Source organism: Leucoraja erinacea, chromosome 9 (genome assembly GCF_028641065.1).
Source record: "Leucoraja erinacea ecotype New England chromosome 9, Leri_hhj_1, whole genome shotgun sequence".
In the NCBI taxonomy this organism is placed as follows: domain Eukaryota; kingdom Metazoa; phylum Chordata; class Chondrichthyes; order Rajiformes; family Rajidae; genus Leucoraja; species Leucoraja erinaceus.
In genome coordinates this window covers 51398305-51414854 of record NC_073385.1, presented here as the reverse complement: position 1 = coordinate 51414854, position 16550 = coordinate 51398305, and the positions used below count along the sequence as shown (strand labels likewise).

At 46.4% G+C, this 16550-nt stretch overlaps 1 pseudogene; it reads left to right on the top strand.

Annotated features, from left to right (window-relative positions):
- Positions 1 to 9410: 9410 nt before the first annotated feature.
- On the top strand, positions 9411 to 9513 carry LOC129700622 (U2 spliceosomal RNA; annotated as a pseudogene).
- The last annotated feature ends 7037 nt before the right edge of the window (positions 9514 to 16550 follow it).

Here is a 16550-nt window from a genome sequence, read left to right as displayed (position 1 = left end):
TTGGTATGCTAGCCTTTATAAATCAGAGCATTGAGTATAGAAGCTGGGATGTAATGTTAAAATTGTACATGGCATTGGTGAGACCAAATCTGGAGTATGGTGTACAATTTTGGTCGCCCAATTATAGGAAGGATGTCAACAAAATAGAGAGAGTACAGAGGAGATTTACTAGAATGTTGCCTGGGTTTCAACAACCAAGTTACAGAGATAGGTTGAATAAGTTAGGTCTTTATTCTCTGGAGCGCAGAAGGTTAAGGGGGGACTTGATAGAGGTCTTTAAAATGATGAGAGGGATAGACAGAGTTGATGTGGACAAGCTTTTCCCTTTGAGAATAGGGAAGATTCAAACAAGAGGACATGACTTCAGAATTAAGGGACAGAAGTTTAGGGGTAACATGAGGGGGAACTTCTTTACTCAGAGAGTGGTAGCGGTGTGGAATGAGCTTCCAGTGGAAGTGGTGGAGGCAGGTTCGTTGGTATCATTTAAAAATAAATTGGATAGGCATATGGATGAGAAGGGAATGGAGGGCTATGGTATGAGTGCAGGCAGGTGGAACTAAGGGAAAAAAAGTTGTTCAGCACGGACTTGTAGGGCCGAGATGGCCTGTTTCCGTGCTGTAATTGTTATATGGTTATATGATGTTTTGGATTGACCTGTAGGAACGGCACAGTGGCACAGCGGTACAGTTGCTGCCTTACAGCGCCAGAGACCCAGGTTCGATCCTGACTTATGGGTGCTTCAATTACGGAGTATGTATGTTCTCCCCGTGACCTGCGTGCGTTTTCTCTGGGATCTCCGCTTTCCTCCCACAATCCAAAGACGTAGGGATTTGTAGGTTAATTGGCTTGGTATAATTGTAAAGTTTCCCCTAATGTGTGTAGGATAGTGTAAGTATGCGGGTATCGCTGGTCGGCACGGACTCTGTGGGCCAAAGGGCCTGTTTCCACGCTAACATTATTTGATCTCTGTTCCACTACGATCGTGTCATCAGCAAATTTGTAAATTGAGTTGGTTGGTTGCACAGTTGTGGGTGTACAAGGAGCAAAGAAACGGGCTGAAAACACAACCTTGCAGGGCAAGTGTTCAGGATTATCGTGGAGAATGATTAGTCACCTATCCTCATTGATTGTGGTCATTTGGTCAGAAAGATGAGAATCCTTATCAGCCCAATAGTAACTTTAATTTCTCGAGAAAGGAGGGGCATCAAAGTTCACCTGGCAGTTGGTGTAAATGGGCCAGTGTATTTACATTGCAGTTGCAGTTGAACATGTTTTCCAGCAGAGGGTGTCACAGCTTCAATGATACTCAGGTATAAAGTCATTGCAAGTCATTTCCATTGCATTCATTCTGCCTCAGAAAAGAATGTCATAAAGTCAAGAGTCAAGAGTGTTTTATTGTCAAATGTACCGACAGCAGAATAATTAAATCCTTACTTGCAGCAGCATAGCAGGACTATAAGCACAATACACATAGATAATATCTAATAAACAAAAATCAATTAATTCAGTAAAGGTTGAATTATACCGAGAGTCTGAAGAAGGGTCTCAACCTGAAACGTCACCAATCCATGTTATCCAGAGATCCCGCCTGCCCTGCTGAGTTACTCCAGCACTTTGAGTCCTTTTGTGTATTAAGCAGCATCTGCAGTTCATTGTTTCTACTGTTTGTAAAGTAATAATTCATTACTCAGTTATAGTGAACAATTGGCAATAACGGACAACTTTCCCACTCCTGCTATGGTCAATCTGAGACCCTGGAATTTTCTCTTTTCACTTGGGGCGGCACAGTGGCGCCACAATAGAGTTTGCAGTGCCAGAGGCCTGGGTTCGATCCTGACTACAGGTGCTCTTTGTACGGAGTTTGTACACACTCATTGTGACCACGTGGGTTTTCTCGGGGAGCTCGGGTTTCCACCCACACTCCAAAGACGTGCAGGTTTGTAGGTTATTTATCTTCTGTAAACTGCCCCTAGTGTGTGTAGGAAGCAAAATTGGGATAACATAGAACTAGTGTGCGGGTGGTCATTGGTCAGCACAGACTCGGTGGGCATAAGTGCCTGTTTCCACACTGTATCTCTAAACTAAGCTAAACTAAACTAAATAGGATGAATGGGATAATTCTGGGAGTTGGTATGGACCTAACTGGTTGAATTACCACTTTCCATGTTGTATTTGTAAGCCAAATAACAAAACAGAAAGCAAACAGAAACAAGAGCAAGCACAAGTGCTTTTGATTAGTCAGTTGTATAGAGAAAGGGAAGTGGGGAATTATGACAGAAATACTCAGTCTGAAGAAGGGTTTCGGCCCGAAACGTCGCCTATTTCCTTCGCTCCATAGATGCTGCTGCACCCACTGAGTTTCTCCAGCTATTTTGTGTACCTTCGATCTTCCAGCATCTGCAGTTCCTTCTTGAATACTTTCTGAAGAAGATGTTTTCTGATCCAGTCTCTCCGTCATTCTATTTGCTTCCAACAAGAACTGTTCGAGGATGCAATGTTTTAAAATGTAAGCTTTGATCCATCTGTTACATTTTTTTAGAGTGGTTACAATGTCACAATTGTTGAAAACTGTCCTGCTGTCCTGAGTATTATTCATTTCCCAGGAATTCACTCTTGAAGTTTCTGCAAGATCCATTGCCCAATTTTAGTATGTCTTTGTAAAATTGGCTTTGTACTCGAGACATATTTAATTTGCTGTAACTGTTTATGTTGCAATCTTAACAGCAACACCATTAGAAAGAGTTCAGTCTATTAGAACAGTACAGCACAGGAACGGGCACTTCAACCCACTATGTTTACACTGAACTTGAAGCCAGATTTAAATTATCAAAAACCTCTTAAGCCCCACTATCGCATCTGCTTCCACCGCCCCTCTGGCATGTGCTCTAGGCACTCATCACTCTCAGTGTAAAGCCTTGCCTAGCACATCTCCTTTAAACTTTTCCTCTCTCATCTCAAAGTTGTGCCCTCTAATATTTGACATTTCCACCCTGAATTCGTTTTGAAGAAGAAAATCAACATACTCACATCAGACACAAAAGGCTGGAGTAACTCAGCGAGACAGGCAGCATCTCGGGATTGAAGGAGTAGGTGACGTTTCGTGTCGTGACCCTTCCTTCACCCATTCCTTCTCTCCAGAGAGGCTGCCTGTGCCGCTAAATTACTCCAGCACTTTGTGTCTACCTTCGCCTTAAACCAGCATCTGTAGTTCCTCCCTACTCATGTTACTCCCGCTCGTCTGCCACTTTTTTCACTTTCAAATACTGACCAAATACTGTTCCAATAAAGTCCCTGTAAAGCTACAGCCAGTAAAAATGTAACTATTCCATTTCCGGTTCTCATGACAATTAAACCCTCTTTGCCCTTGACTACAAATCTCTTTTAAGGTGCCAACAGTCTCTTCCTTCACCACCTTGTTAGGCAAGGCATTCCAAACACCAACCTTTAAATACAGTCTGTGAAATAGTATTCTTCATGTCACTTTTGCTTCTTCTACCAATCCCTGGTTCTCAATGCTTCCACCTGATGGTGGTGCAGAGGTAGAATTGCTGCCTTACAGCGCCAAAGACCCGAGTTCCATCCTGACAATGAGTGCTGTCTGTACGGAGTTTGTACGTACTCCCTGTGACCGCGTGGGTTTTCCCCGGGTGCTTCAGTTTCCTCACACCCTCAAAAGACATACAGGTTTGTAGGTTGTTTAAGAAGGAACTGCGGATGCTGGAAAATCGAAGGTACACAAAAATACTGGAGAAACTCAGCGGGTGCAGCAGCATCTATGGATGCTGCTGCACCCGCTGAGTTTCTCCAGCATTTTTGTGTACCTCAGGTTTGTAGGTTAATTGGCTTCGGTAAAGATTGTAAATTGTCCCTAGTGTGTTGGATAGTGTTAGTGTATGGGGATTGCTGGTCGGTGCAGACTCGGTGGGCCGAAGGGTCTGTGTCCACGCTGTATCTCTAAACTAAACTAAACTTTCAAGCGTCTACATCTTCTGACTGATAGAGAAGGAAAGAAGAGAGAATGCCAGGGATGGGAGTGGCCCCTGATTATGTCGGCTGCTTTTCCGAGGCAGCATGATGAAACAGTGGGTCAATTTTACCTTCAAAGATGGTTGAAATGGACAACTCAGCAACAAGATACCATGCAGAATGGTTTTACATTGGTGGTTAAAGTTATTGAACTGAGATTACTCTGTTGGAAGATTGAAGTGCAAATATTCCCTTTGGGGATTTGGCAAAGATGCCGACAACTAATTAAGCTGTTCAGTGGCAGCTTACATTAGCTGCGGTACAGTGGTACAGCTGTTGCATCACAACACCATGAGACACAGGCTCGACTTTAGATTTTAGACTTTAGTGATACAGCATGGAAACAGGCCCTTTAGCCCACCGAGTCCGCACCGACTAGTGATCACCCCCCAGGAGAGGATCTACAATGAAACTAACGAAGCTTAAGCTTCAGAGCCCCTAATCCCAGAGGGGCCCCAGAAGCGACTTTAGTACAGATATTCTTCCGATTTAAATTGACATAGTCGACATCTTCGGCCACCCCCCGGACAGGGATGGGACACTCGGGAGGGGAGTAAACGGGAACGGTCCAGTAGCAATTCCACATCGTTTGCAGCGCCGGAGACCCGGGTTCGATTCTGACTACAGATGAAACGCAGGTCTGTATACATGCAGCAGCACAGCTGCCGAGAATGTTTATCGCGAGTGACCTATGACTTGGGCATGCACAGTCGGAATACCGAACTTGCTTATTGGCGATGACAATATTTATAATTATATGTTTTGGAGATTTCGAGATCTTGTGAAAAATAAATTGTGCATCATTATGACATAAGTTTTTAGTTTTTGATTTTATTGATACAGCATGGAAACAGGCCCTTCGGTCCACAAAGTCCACACTGACCATCAATATACTTTCACACTAGTTCTATGTTATCCCACTCGTTACACATTCGGGGTGATTTACAGAGGCCAATTAACCGACAAACCCAGAGGGCAATTAACCTACAAACGTGAAGTCTTTACGATGTGGGGGAAGCCAGAACAATTGGAGGAAACCGATGTGGTCACAGGGAGAACGTGCAACTCCACACCGCTACTGTACCAAGTTTGAGGAAATGGAGTTTCACATTTTTCCATATTTTCTTACAGTGTAGAGCGTGGCTGAATCATCCAATGAAGTCATTGCTGGCTCAAGACCCATCCCATTTTCCTTGTAATCTACTCTCCCCATATTCCTGTCAACTTCACCGAAATTCTGGCACAATAAAGACAATTTACAGAGGCCAATTTGACCCACTGATCCGCACGTCTTTAGGATGTGGGGGGGAAATCAGTGCATCGGTGGGAAACCCACCCAGTTGCAGGAAGAATGAGAAAACTCACAAAAGCAACGCCGGAGGTGAGGATCAATCCTGGGTTGCTGAACAGTGAAGCAGCAGCTGTAATAGGTGTGCCACTGTATTGCCCAGCCAGTCCTGAGTGGAAGTTTCTGCTGGCTGGGAGTTGAACCCATCTATAGCTCTGGAGTGGTGGGGGGGAGGTGAGGGGGTGTTGGTACAAGCTGCTTCTACAGAGGATCGTGAGCATAAATGCACACAATATGAAAGCAAACTGGGAATCATGTTCCAGAAGTAGAACAGCGATGACTGAAGGCCTTGCAGCAGCCTGGGGCTCGACGAGATTAGGTGCTGCTCCAGAAGACCAAGCACTGAGCTGGACTTTGGAAATGGCGCCGAAACCCAATCACTCTTGTATGCAGTCTCAGTGGACTATATACACTTATGATCATATGAACTTATGTCCTCCTCTGGTTCTGAGACAAACACACACATTGCTAATTGGGGATTGTGCTCATGTATGGCAGTACTTTACTGAACTATATGCAAAATAAAAATCACTGTGCATTTGCACATGATTACACCATTGACTATTTTGCGTGTGTTTGTGTGTTTATCATAAAATCATAAGTTCGAGAAGCCGAATTAGCCCATTCAGCCCATCAAGTCCACACTGCCATTCAATCATGGCTGATCTATCTTTCCCTTTCCTGCCTTCTCCCCATAACCCCTGACAACCCGAATAATCAAGACATGTCCCTCCCATTCCATTGGTATTATATTTGATCCGGAAAGACAGGTATTACCGGAGAAAATCAACAAGAGCGGAAGAACTCTGAGCTCATGCAAAGGGAATATTCATCAAAAAGCAGAACAGGACAAGACAGGCTGTATAATGTAGCAAGTTAGAGACAAGATGGCCGGAGATGATTGGGCAAGACGTCATACATGTAGTGTCAGATTTCATTTACTGTCTTGTTATTTCTTCAAGGAAATGTGTGTCACTGAATGTGTAGCCCACTCAGCTGTTCTGCCATTGGAGGAAGAGGCGAGATGTAGCAACATTCAGCCAGATGCTTCACAAATCCATAACTTCTGCCGTCTGATCCACTGGCCTGTTCATGGTGACCCCTTCAGTGCTTCCTCCCTGCCTGTGTAGGACATCAGAGGTACGAGAGGAGCCGAGAGGAGCTAGTTTGTATCTCAGGAGGAGTTTCACTGACAAAGGCACTAACCTTCCTTGAGCAGCAGTTTCATATTTTAGAAACAAGGAACTGCCGTTCTCCAGTTCCTCTGGTTCGTAAGAATCCTGACCCAGAACGTCAGCTATCCACGTTCTCCAGAGATTTACCCCAGGACTTTGTTTAGTATAATTTAGTTTGGTTCTGAGATACAGCGAGGAAACAGGCCCTACGGCCCTCCGAGTCCATGCCGACCAGTGACCCCCGCACACTAACGCTACCCTACACACACTAAGGACTTCTTACACTTATACCAAGCCAATTAACCTACAAACCTGTACGTCTTTGGAGTGTGGGAGGAAACCAAAGATCTCGGAGAAAACCCAGGCGGTCAAGGGTACAACGCACAAACTCCATACAGACAGCACCCATAGTCAGGATTGAATTGAATTGAATTGAATTGAATTTCCTTTATTGTCATTCAGACCTTACGGTCTGAACGAAATTTTTGTGCCTGCAGTCATACATACAATGATACAATAATAAACAACAATAAACACAAATTAACTTCCACCACAGTGAGTCCTCCAAACACCTCCTCACTGTGGTGGAGGCAAAAATCTTAGGGTTGTAGTCTCTCCCTCTGCTCCCTCTGCGCTGAGGCGATTCCCCACCGGGCGATGGTATAAACAGTCCCGCAGCTCACCGAACCCCGAGAACGGGCCGTTTCAAACACTGCGGCCGGGGTGGTCGAAGCCGCCGCACCTCCAGTCCAGCACACGCAGCCGCCGGCCCGCGGCTGAACCCAGGACTCTGGACACCGCCGCCAGAACGTCGTCCCAGCCACCGGAGCACCGTCCCAGCCCCCGGACCGGATCGCCCTCACGTGAGTACCGTTCCACCCTCAGGCTGGGCCACTCCGACGGGAGTGCCGTTCCTCCCTCGGGCTGGGCCACTCCGACGGGAGTGCCGTTCCACCCTCGGGCCCGGGATTGAACCCGGGTCCCCAGCGCTGCAAGACTGTAAGGCAGCAACTGCACCGCTACATCACCTGCGTGTCCAGTTTTATGTTTTCGCTGTTTTGACGCAACAGTTTTGATACAACTGAGTGGTTGCTAGGTCATATCAGAGAACTGGATAACAATCAACTACATTGTCGCGAGATAAAAAACAAAAAAAAATGCTGGAAATATTGCAGATACTCTGAATCTGAAGTAAGAACAGAAAATGTTGGTAATACCGACTGGTCAGGCAGCATCCGTAGAGGGAGAAACGGGATTAACATCTCAGGACAATGACCTAACAACAGAACTGGAAAATGGGATAACGTAAATGTTTAAAGTTGCAGAGTGCGCAAGAGATAAAGATAGAGAAGCAAAGAAGAATTTTGTTTAATGCCATGGCTTACATGTCTTTGAATTTTACTTCCAGCAGAAAATAAATAATCCTTGTTGGCCTGGTCATGTGAGAATGATGCAGCATGCACAACTAACTGGAGACCATCCGACTATCTTTTAACAGACTTTACTGGAGTTTACTGTGGACAGCTTGATTGTAATCATAGTTTTGATTGTAATTACAGTCTTTCTGCTGATTGGATAGCACACAAGAAAAAAGCTTTTTTACTGTACCTTGGTACATGTGACAATAATAAACTGAACCAAACTAAACAAAACATAAACAACACTTCCTGTCAGTGAAGGCAGCAAGTAGAACACAGAAACCCCACGTGATGTTTCCAATCTGCTCTATAACTGGGTATTTTACTTCGGAGTCACGTGAGTGACTACGTGAAGAACCCGCTTCCAACGCATGCATGTCATATCGCTACACGCATTGCAACGAGTCACACAGGGGGAACGACGTTCCCCAAGCGGGAGAATTTGAAAGTCGGGAACAGCAGGTAAGAGACTCTGCGTTCCTTTCTACTTACCTTTTAGGTGGAGACATGGACCGGATCCATGAAGGCTGCGGAAAGCTGGCGGGAGAGAACCGCGGAGCGCGGGCAGCCGGCAGCAGCAGCAATGGCACCAATTTCCTGGAGGAAAAACCTGTGCCCGACTTCGCTCCCGCACCGGCAAAATTCACTTCTCGGCCGGGCGGGAAGCAAAGCAAAGACGTCCCGTATGCCAGTCTCAAGCGAGTCTGGCTTGGAGCAGTCGCTAGCGGCCAGCGCCGAGGCTGCAGGACAGAGAGCAGGGACCAGTGCTGTAAGTACCGGGGGTACACAGGAGGGCTGGAAAAGCTCAGCGAGTGCAGCGGCACTAATGGAGCAAAGGGACTGGGGACGTTCGGGCCGAAACCCTTCTTCAAAAGGTAAGCACCGGGGTTGGTCCAAGGGGTCCCTATGAGCAGCCGGGAGCGGCCAGGGCTGAGGGAACAGCCGGGTTTTACCGACTGCGGAACTGCCGCGAGGGACCAGTCCGAGCGGCTCGAACCCGACACGCAGGGAACGACGTTCACCAGCGGGAGAATTGAAAGTCGGGAACAGCAGGTAAGAGACTCTGCATTCCTTCCACTTACCTTTTAGGTGCAGACATGGACCAGGTCCATGTGGGCTGCAGAAAGCCGGCGGGAGAACCGCGGAGTGCGGGCAGCCGGCAGGAGCAGCAACGGCAGCGGCAGGAGCAGCAACGGCACATCGATTTCCGGAGAGGAAAACACCTGTGCCCGACTTCGCTCCCGCACCAGGGGAAAAAATTCATTTCTCGGCCAGTATGCCAGTCTCGCTTTGGAAGCGAGCCTGGTTTGAAGCAGCGCTACCGGCCAGCACCGAGGCTCACAAACTGAGGACATTGAAGTGGGGTTGACCGGCTGCAATCGACCGCGAGGGACCAGTACCGTGAGTACCGGGGTCGGTCCCAGCGGGTTTTTAGTTACAGAGATCGTTTCTTAGCCTTTTGGCTAAGATCAAGTGTAGTATCTGTTCTTATCAGTTTAATATCTGATACGTCCCTTATCTAGGGACCATATAAGCAGGAGTGCCCAGAACTGAGGGCATTGGAGTGGGGTTGACCGGCTGCAACGACCGCGAGGGACCAGTACCGTGAGTACCGGGGTCGGTCCCAGCGGTCTGAGATAAACGAGCAGCCAGGAGCGCTGAGAGCGTTGGAGCCGGTTTTGACCGGATACACCGCAAAATCCCGACGAATCGGGTACAACCCCACGGACCCCATTGAATTGAGTGGCGGTGCAGGCTCGAGGGGCTGAATGGCCTGCTCCTGCACCTAATTTCTATGTTTTTTCATAAAAATCTGTTTATTAATCCTTTGGTTAAAGTATTAGATGGGTCCATGGCGCTGGAAGTACGGAGACGGCGTGGACCCGCTAGCCCACGCTGGAGGAAGCCGGTACGAGTGGCTGCAGCATGACAGCAGCCAGCACAGGTGCCTGTGAGTACCGGGACCGTATGGAGAGGTGGACCTACATACTAGACCGGTGCGGTCAGCGGCGGGGCGAGGAAAACCCGCAAACCAGTGCCCGTGTGTACAGGGGACGGAAACAGCGGGGGAAAAAAGGAGCTCCTTCACAGTAGCAGTCACATGGATGTGGGGACTAGCCACAGTGGGCAGGAGGTAAGCCCCACATGGGTACCCCGTGCGGGACCCCTAGAGATCTCTAACTCTATAAAAAAGAGTGGGCAGGACCCTGATGGGCCAGAGCCTGGTAATACAGCGTCCCATGATCCTAACACAGCAGGGACTCTGCTGGACATGGTGGCTGATTACTTTAAACCAAGTCAAACAGGGGTAGACTTGGATCCAGGATGGCAATAGTATTAACTATATGTCTGGCCACAAACTCCAACAAGAAATATTTACAGAGACTGGCCAGACATCTGACACCTAGCAACGGTGAGGCATTACAGGTGCCCAGTGTAAACCAATGCATTTGGCAGCATATGGGGAGGAACATCAGGAACCAGGACCTCAAGATCCAGAAAACCTTAAAGGGATTGACGGAAGGGATCACAGCATACACCCGCACCCTGGACAAAACAGAGTTAACCAAAGACCATCAAGACGCACTAGCTCTGTTTTTAGCAATATGCAATATGAGCTGAACTACATGCGGAAGGCTGCCATTCAGCCAGCACTGGACCCCTAATATGCTACCATTTGCAAACAAAGAACCGTGTGTGGACGAAGCCAAGACACTGGGGCTCATCAAGGCCAGCGCAAGGGCCTATTTTGGAGCACGATACCAGCCACATGCAAGACCATAAAAATGTGGCTCATACCAGTGGCAGTGCCAGAAATCAATATAACCCGCAGCAGCCCTTTTTAGGGTATGGCCAGGGACGGCCACCCTGGAAGATGCGGAAGCCTCAACCTCCCACACAACCCCGAACAAGAGATATCAAACCAGAACCCCCCTTTTCAAAAAACCAAGGAAATAACACAACCACCGGTAACCATGGAGGTAGGTGGGTGTGGTTCTTCTGTAAAAAAGGGACCCACGACGGTGGGGGGGAGGTTACAATACTACAGTTATGTATGGTGTAAAATCACTACAGACTCATATATTCTCAGCAGTATTCAGGGTTATCTGATAGAATTTACTTATCCCAAGAACCCCCAGTACAACATACACCAGAAAGGCATTTTGTCCTTACAAAACCCGAACAATCTAAAGCCCACATGGTGCTACAAAAATTGTACACAAAAGGTGTGATTGAGCATACTTTTCATGAAAAATTAGAATTTGTATCAAACATATTTATTAAAAATAAAAAAGATGGGGGTTGCAGGATTATCATTGACCTTTCAACCCTAAACACATTTGTTCAATATGTTAATTTTAAGATGGATACTCTTATTACTGATAAAGAATTAGTGTCAGCTGGGTTTCTATATGGCAGGCATTGACTCAAAAGATGCTTATTATACAGTACCCATCAGAGGGGATCACAGACAGTATTTGAAATTTAACTGGATGGGGGAAACTTTGGCAATATAGAGCTTACCAAAGGGGCAAACATCAGCCCCAATATTATTTACTAAAATTCTAAAACCAGCTTGGCATTGTTACGTAAACAAAGCCATAGGGTGATGTATTTCCCCCGTTCTGCCACATCAATCGGGTACTGGGGGAAAAAATTCAACAAGACTCGGCATCTGGGATTCTCATAGTACCCGACTGGCCTACTCAACCATGGTATTCGGTCATACAGGGGATGGTGTTAGAACCATGTTCCCTTATGAACATAGCCAAATTTATTAATTCATCCAGTGACTGGGGGCAGTCATCCATGCCATAAGACTATGGATTTGTTGATTTGTAGAGTCTGAAAGACCCACCACACGGCATGGGGCTGTCAGACAGGACGATGAATCTCATCTCATCTGCACAAAGACTATCAACACGGAAGCAGTACCTTGGACACATCAAGAAATGGGGTCAAAGCATCCGAAGCTTTGACCCCCACCAGTTTGCGTACAGAGCGAATAGATCCACAGAGGACGCTGTAGCCACAGCTCTCCATGCTGCACTGTCTCACCTGGAGCAGCGGGGGAGCTATGTGCGGATGCTCTTTGTGGACTACAGCTCTGCTTTTAATACTATCCTTCCCCACAAACTGGTGGACAAACTGGGGGACTTGGGACTTCCACACTCCACCTGTACGTGGATAAATAGCTTCCTGTCGGGTCGAAGCCAGAGAGTCAGAGTGGGCCATCACACATCCACGGCCCTCAGCCTCAGTACCGGCTCTCCACAGGGCTGCGTACTGAGCCCCCTGCTCTACACCATCTACACGCATGACTGCACCCCCGCCCACCACAGCAACACCATTGTCAAATTTGCGGATGACACTACAGTGGTGGGACTCATCTCCGCGGGGGACGAGTACGCCTACCGGGATGAGGTGGAGCAGCTGACAGTGTGGTGCAAAGAAAATAACCTGCTCCTCAACACCTCAAAGACGAAGGAGGTAATAATAGACTTCAGGAAAAACAAAACGGACATGGTACCACTGACCATCAGAGGGGACTGTGTAGAGAGGGTGGCGGATTTCCGCTTCCTGGGAATCCACATTGAGGAGGACCTGACGTGGAGCGTGAACACCACTGCGCTGCTGAAAAAGGTCCAGCAGAGACTGCACTTCCTGAGGGTGCTCAGGAAGAACAAAATCACTCAGAGGCTGCTGCTGTCCTTTTATCGGTGCTCCATTGAGAGCATACTAACATACTGTGTATGCGTGTGGTACACCAGCTGCACAGCGGCTCAGAGGAAAGCGCTCCAGAGGGCCATTGACAACGCCCAGAGGATTGTCGGCTGCCCTCTCCTTACCTTGGAGGACCTACACAGTTCCCGCTGCAATAAAAAAACCCAGAATATAATAAAGGACATCTCCCACCCCGGACACTCCCTGTTTGAACTGTTGCCGTCAGGCAGACGGTACAGATCCACAAGGACAAGGACAAATAGACTAAAAAACAGTTTTTACCCCACTGCTATAAAAGTACTAAATGTGGCCGCCAAGGAACGCAGGGGCGATACAGACTAAGGGACTGTGGTAACGGTGAAATCGACAGAAGGATGGAGGGTTGGGTGTGTATGCGTGCTTTGTCTGTGATTTTTATTTATTTGCTTATCTTTATTATTTTACCGTGGATGTTTCGTTAGCTTTAGAAATGTTTGAATGCTGCACTGACTGGCTGACATTTTAAATTTCGTTGTACATGGCCCATGTTACAATGACAATAAAGAAACTATTCTATTCTATATACTGCTTGGACAACAACCTTGACCAAAAGGCCAAGAACATTCTAGCCGTATTGGAATTTTAACAAGCCTCCATTATGATAATCGATGGAGCTACAGTGCCATCAATAGTGCCAGAAGTGCACTCTCCAATTACCTATCACAAGGAACGGAGCGGCACACGGTGGGAACACACCCCCTGGTAACAAAACACATGAGGGGCATATTCAATGCAAATCCCCCTAAAACCAGGTACTCCAAAATCTGGGAGGTGGGTGTCGTTCTAAACATGCTGAGGAGCTGGTCGCCCATAACAGCATTGTCACTTCAGGAACTGACCATGAAGATGGTTATGCTCATGGCGTTAGTTACTTCACAACGAGTCCAGTCATTAAGCAAACTGAGCCTGGACTCCATGATCATCTCACCCGAGAAACTGGTGTTTGTCATACAGGAGTTAATAAAACAAAACAGACCAGGTTCATCGGGTCAAGTGTTTGAATTTATGGTATATCCATATGACGAACGCCTGTGTATAGCAAGACACATCCAACTATACATAGAATATACTAAGAGCATTCGAGGTCAGGAATGGCGTTGTTAATCTCTTACAAGAAACCGCACAAAAGGGTCACGACCCAAACTATATCAAGGTGGCTCGAATATGTCCTGAGGATGGCAGGAATGGACACTAATGTTTTTTAACTCTCATTTCACCAGGGCTGCAGCAACATCCGCAGCAAAAATTCTAGAGGTACCCACAGACCAAATCCTCAGAATGGCAGGATGGTCATCCGAAAGGACTTTCCAAAGGTTTTATAATAAACCAGTTCTTTGGATCCATCATCGTGTTGGGAAACCATTTTACGTTCAACAATATAATTTGCCCGAAAGGTTACAGGGCTATGATTTTCAATTTAAAAAATTTTAAAATTTATATTTTTCGTTATACCACACAACTCTTTGTATAAGTGTGTTTTTAAAATTACTAATGATGCTCTCTCCCAATACCCAAGGCAGTTGTGAAGCATGGACTCGTTCCACGGCATGAGGTCACAGAGCTTTGAAATCTTTACGTAGTCACTCACGTGACTCCGAAGTAAAATAGTAAGATTAAACGAGAACTTACCAGTTTGAAGTTTGATCTGTATTTTATGAGGAGGAACGTTGAGGGAATACGTGCCCTCCACTCCCACCCTCATGATCATATCAAAAACTGGTATCTCTTTGATAATCTTATCATGTTAGGTCATTATAGGTTCCTGTGACCTCACACCGCTGCTTTGAAGAATGACATGCATGCGTTGGAAGTGGGTTCTTCACGTATTCCCTCAACGTTCCTCCTCATAAAATACAGATCAAACTTCAAACTGGTAAGATCTCGTTTAATCTTACTATTTTTGCACGACTTAAAAATCTACAGGCATTCTCTCATGGTTCTGGATGATTCCCAAGCACCAGTTAGTTTACTTTGCCTGCCAGATTAATCGTTTTGTTTCCTGTAAGTAAAACCGGTTGGAGTTGCCTTTTCTTATGCCCCAGGGGACAGAACAGTGAAGCACTGTCAACCAGCCCCACAACAAATTCCAGGCCAGAGACGTTACCTGGCCTGCAGCACAGTCCGGCTCAAAGGCATTCTAAATACAAAGAGACTGCCCACACCAGGAATAACCTCTTTAAAAATCAAAGCCTTCACAATTTCTTCCTGACTTTAATATTGTGATGTCTTCCTAATAAGAGTGGAAACTTTTATACGTTCACATAAATGTCTGGTGATCACTTTGCTTTAAACAAAGGTCTTAAACAATAGTGCCATACACCAATGCATTTCACTGTCAGATTTTTTTCGGTATGGTTCTTTATTTGTCACATGTGCCAAGGTAGGGTGAAATTAATTTTATTATACAGTTCAGTTTGTTTTATTATCCTTTGGATTATTCTCCATCTGTTACCAACATTTTCCTGAAGATTCTGTGGGGCTGATTTCTAACTTGCCGTCTGAGTGTAAAAGCACATGCTTTGGCCATCCTCTGAATTCATAGCCAACCTGGTTCTGAAACTTCCTCCAGCCCTACAACCATATAACAGTCTAGAAATTGCTTTCCTGTCTTTTAGTGGCATTAATATAGCCTCCGAGGTCATTCTGATGAAACATACTGAAGCGCCTTGACAGGATGGATGTGGAGAGGATGTTTACTCTTGTGGGCGGCACAGTGCACAGCGGTAGAGTTGCTGTCTTACAGCGCCAGGAACCCAGGTTCGATCCTGACCTCGGGTGCTGCCTTTACAGAGTTTGCACGTTCTCTCTGTGACCTTGTGGGTTTTCTCCAGGTGCTCTGATTTCCTCCAACATTCCACAGACATGCAGGTTTGTAGGTAAATTGTCCCTAGAACGTAGGATAGAACTAGTGTACGGGTGATCGCTGGTCAGCTTAAAATCGGTGGACGGAACAGCCAGTTTCCACGCTGTATCTCAAAACTAAGCTGATGAAACCCGAACTAGGGGTTGCCGTTACAAGATAATGATCACTCACTTTAAACAATGATGAGGGGAGCTTTTTTCTCACGTGATTTTAAAGAGTTTCCTCCTCAAAGGGTGGTGGAATAATGTACAGCACACAAACTGGCCCCTTTTGCCCACCTCATCCATGACAACCATGATGCCTATCTATAATCTCATTTGCCTGCATTAGGACTATGCTTCGACACCAGTGTGCATAGAAATTTCTGGAATTCTCTGCCCCAGGAAGTTATGGAGACTAGAACACCAAAAGTCAAGAGTGAAGAAAGTCAAAAGTGTTTTGCCATCATATGCACCGGGACCTGAGTACTGTGGATCTGATGTGTCGGTAGACAAATTGTAATGGATCCAGATCATTACTAACGCAGCAATTGATTTGCATTGTCACCAACATCATGAACGACTTCACCACAATGGACATGAGTGGTAGTGGTCGGCTTTTCACTTTGCTCTTTGTGGGCTTATGTGGGTTTATGGATGTCCTTTTGAAGCTAGTGACAGCCTCAGACCTTAGTAATGAGAGGTTGAAGATATCCACGAAAACTCCAGCTACTTATTCCAGGCAGGTTTTAAGAATGCGACTTGGAACCCCATTAAATGTGACATCTGTGGTATTATGGGAATAATAGTGTAAGGAATGCGGTGGCCGGATGTGACGTGGGAACCCGGGGGTGTGGCATTTGAGGAGTCGCCCGGGCATGCACACGAGCCTGCGGCTGCTGTACAGAGTTGTTAAATAAAGATATACTCCGTTTACGTCGTGGTACGAGCCTTATTATACAAATAACTCGACATGGT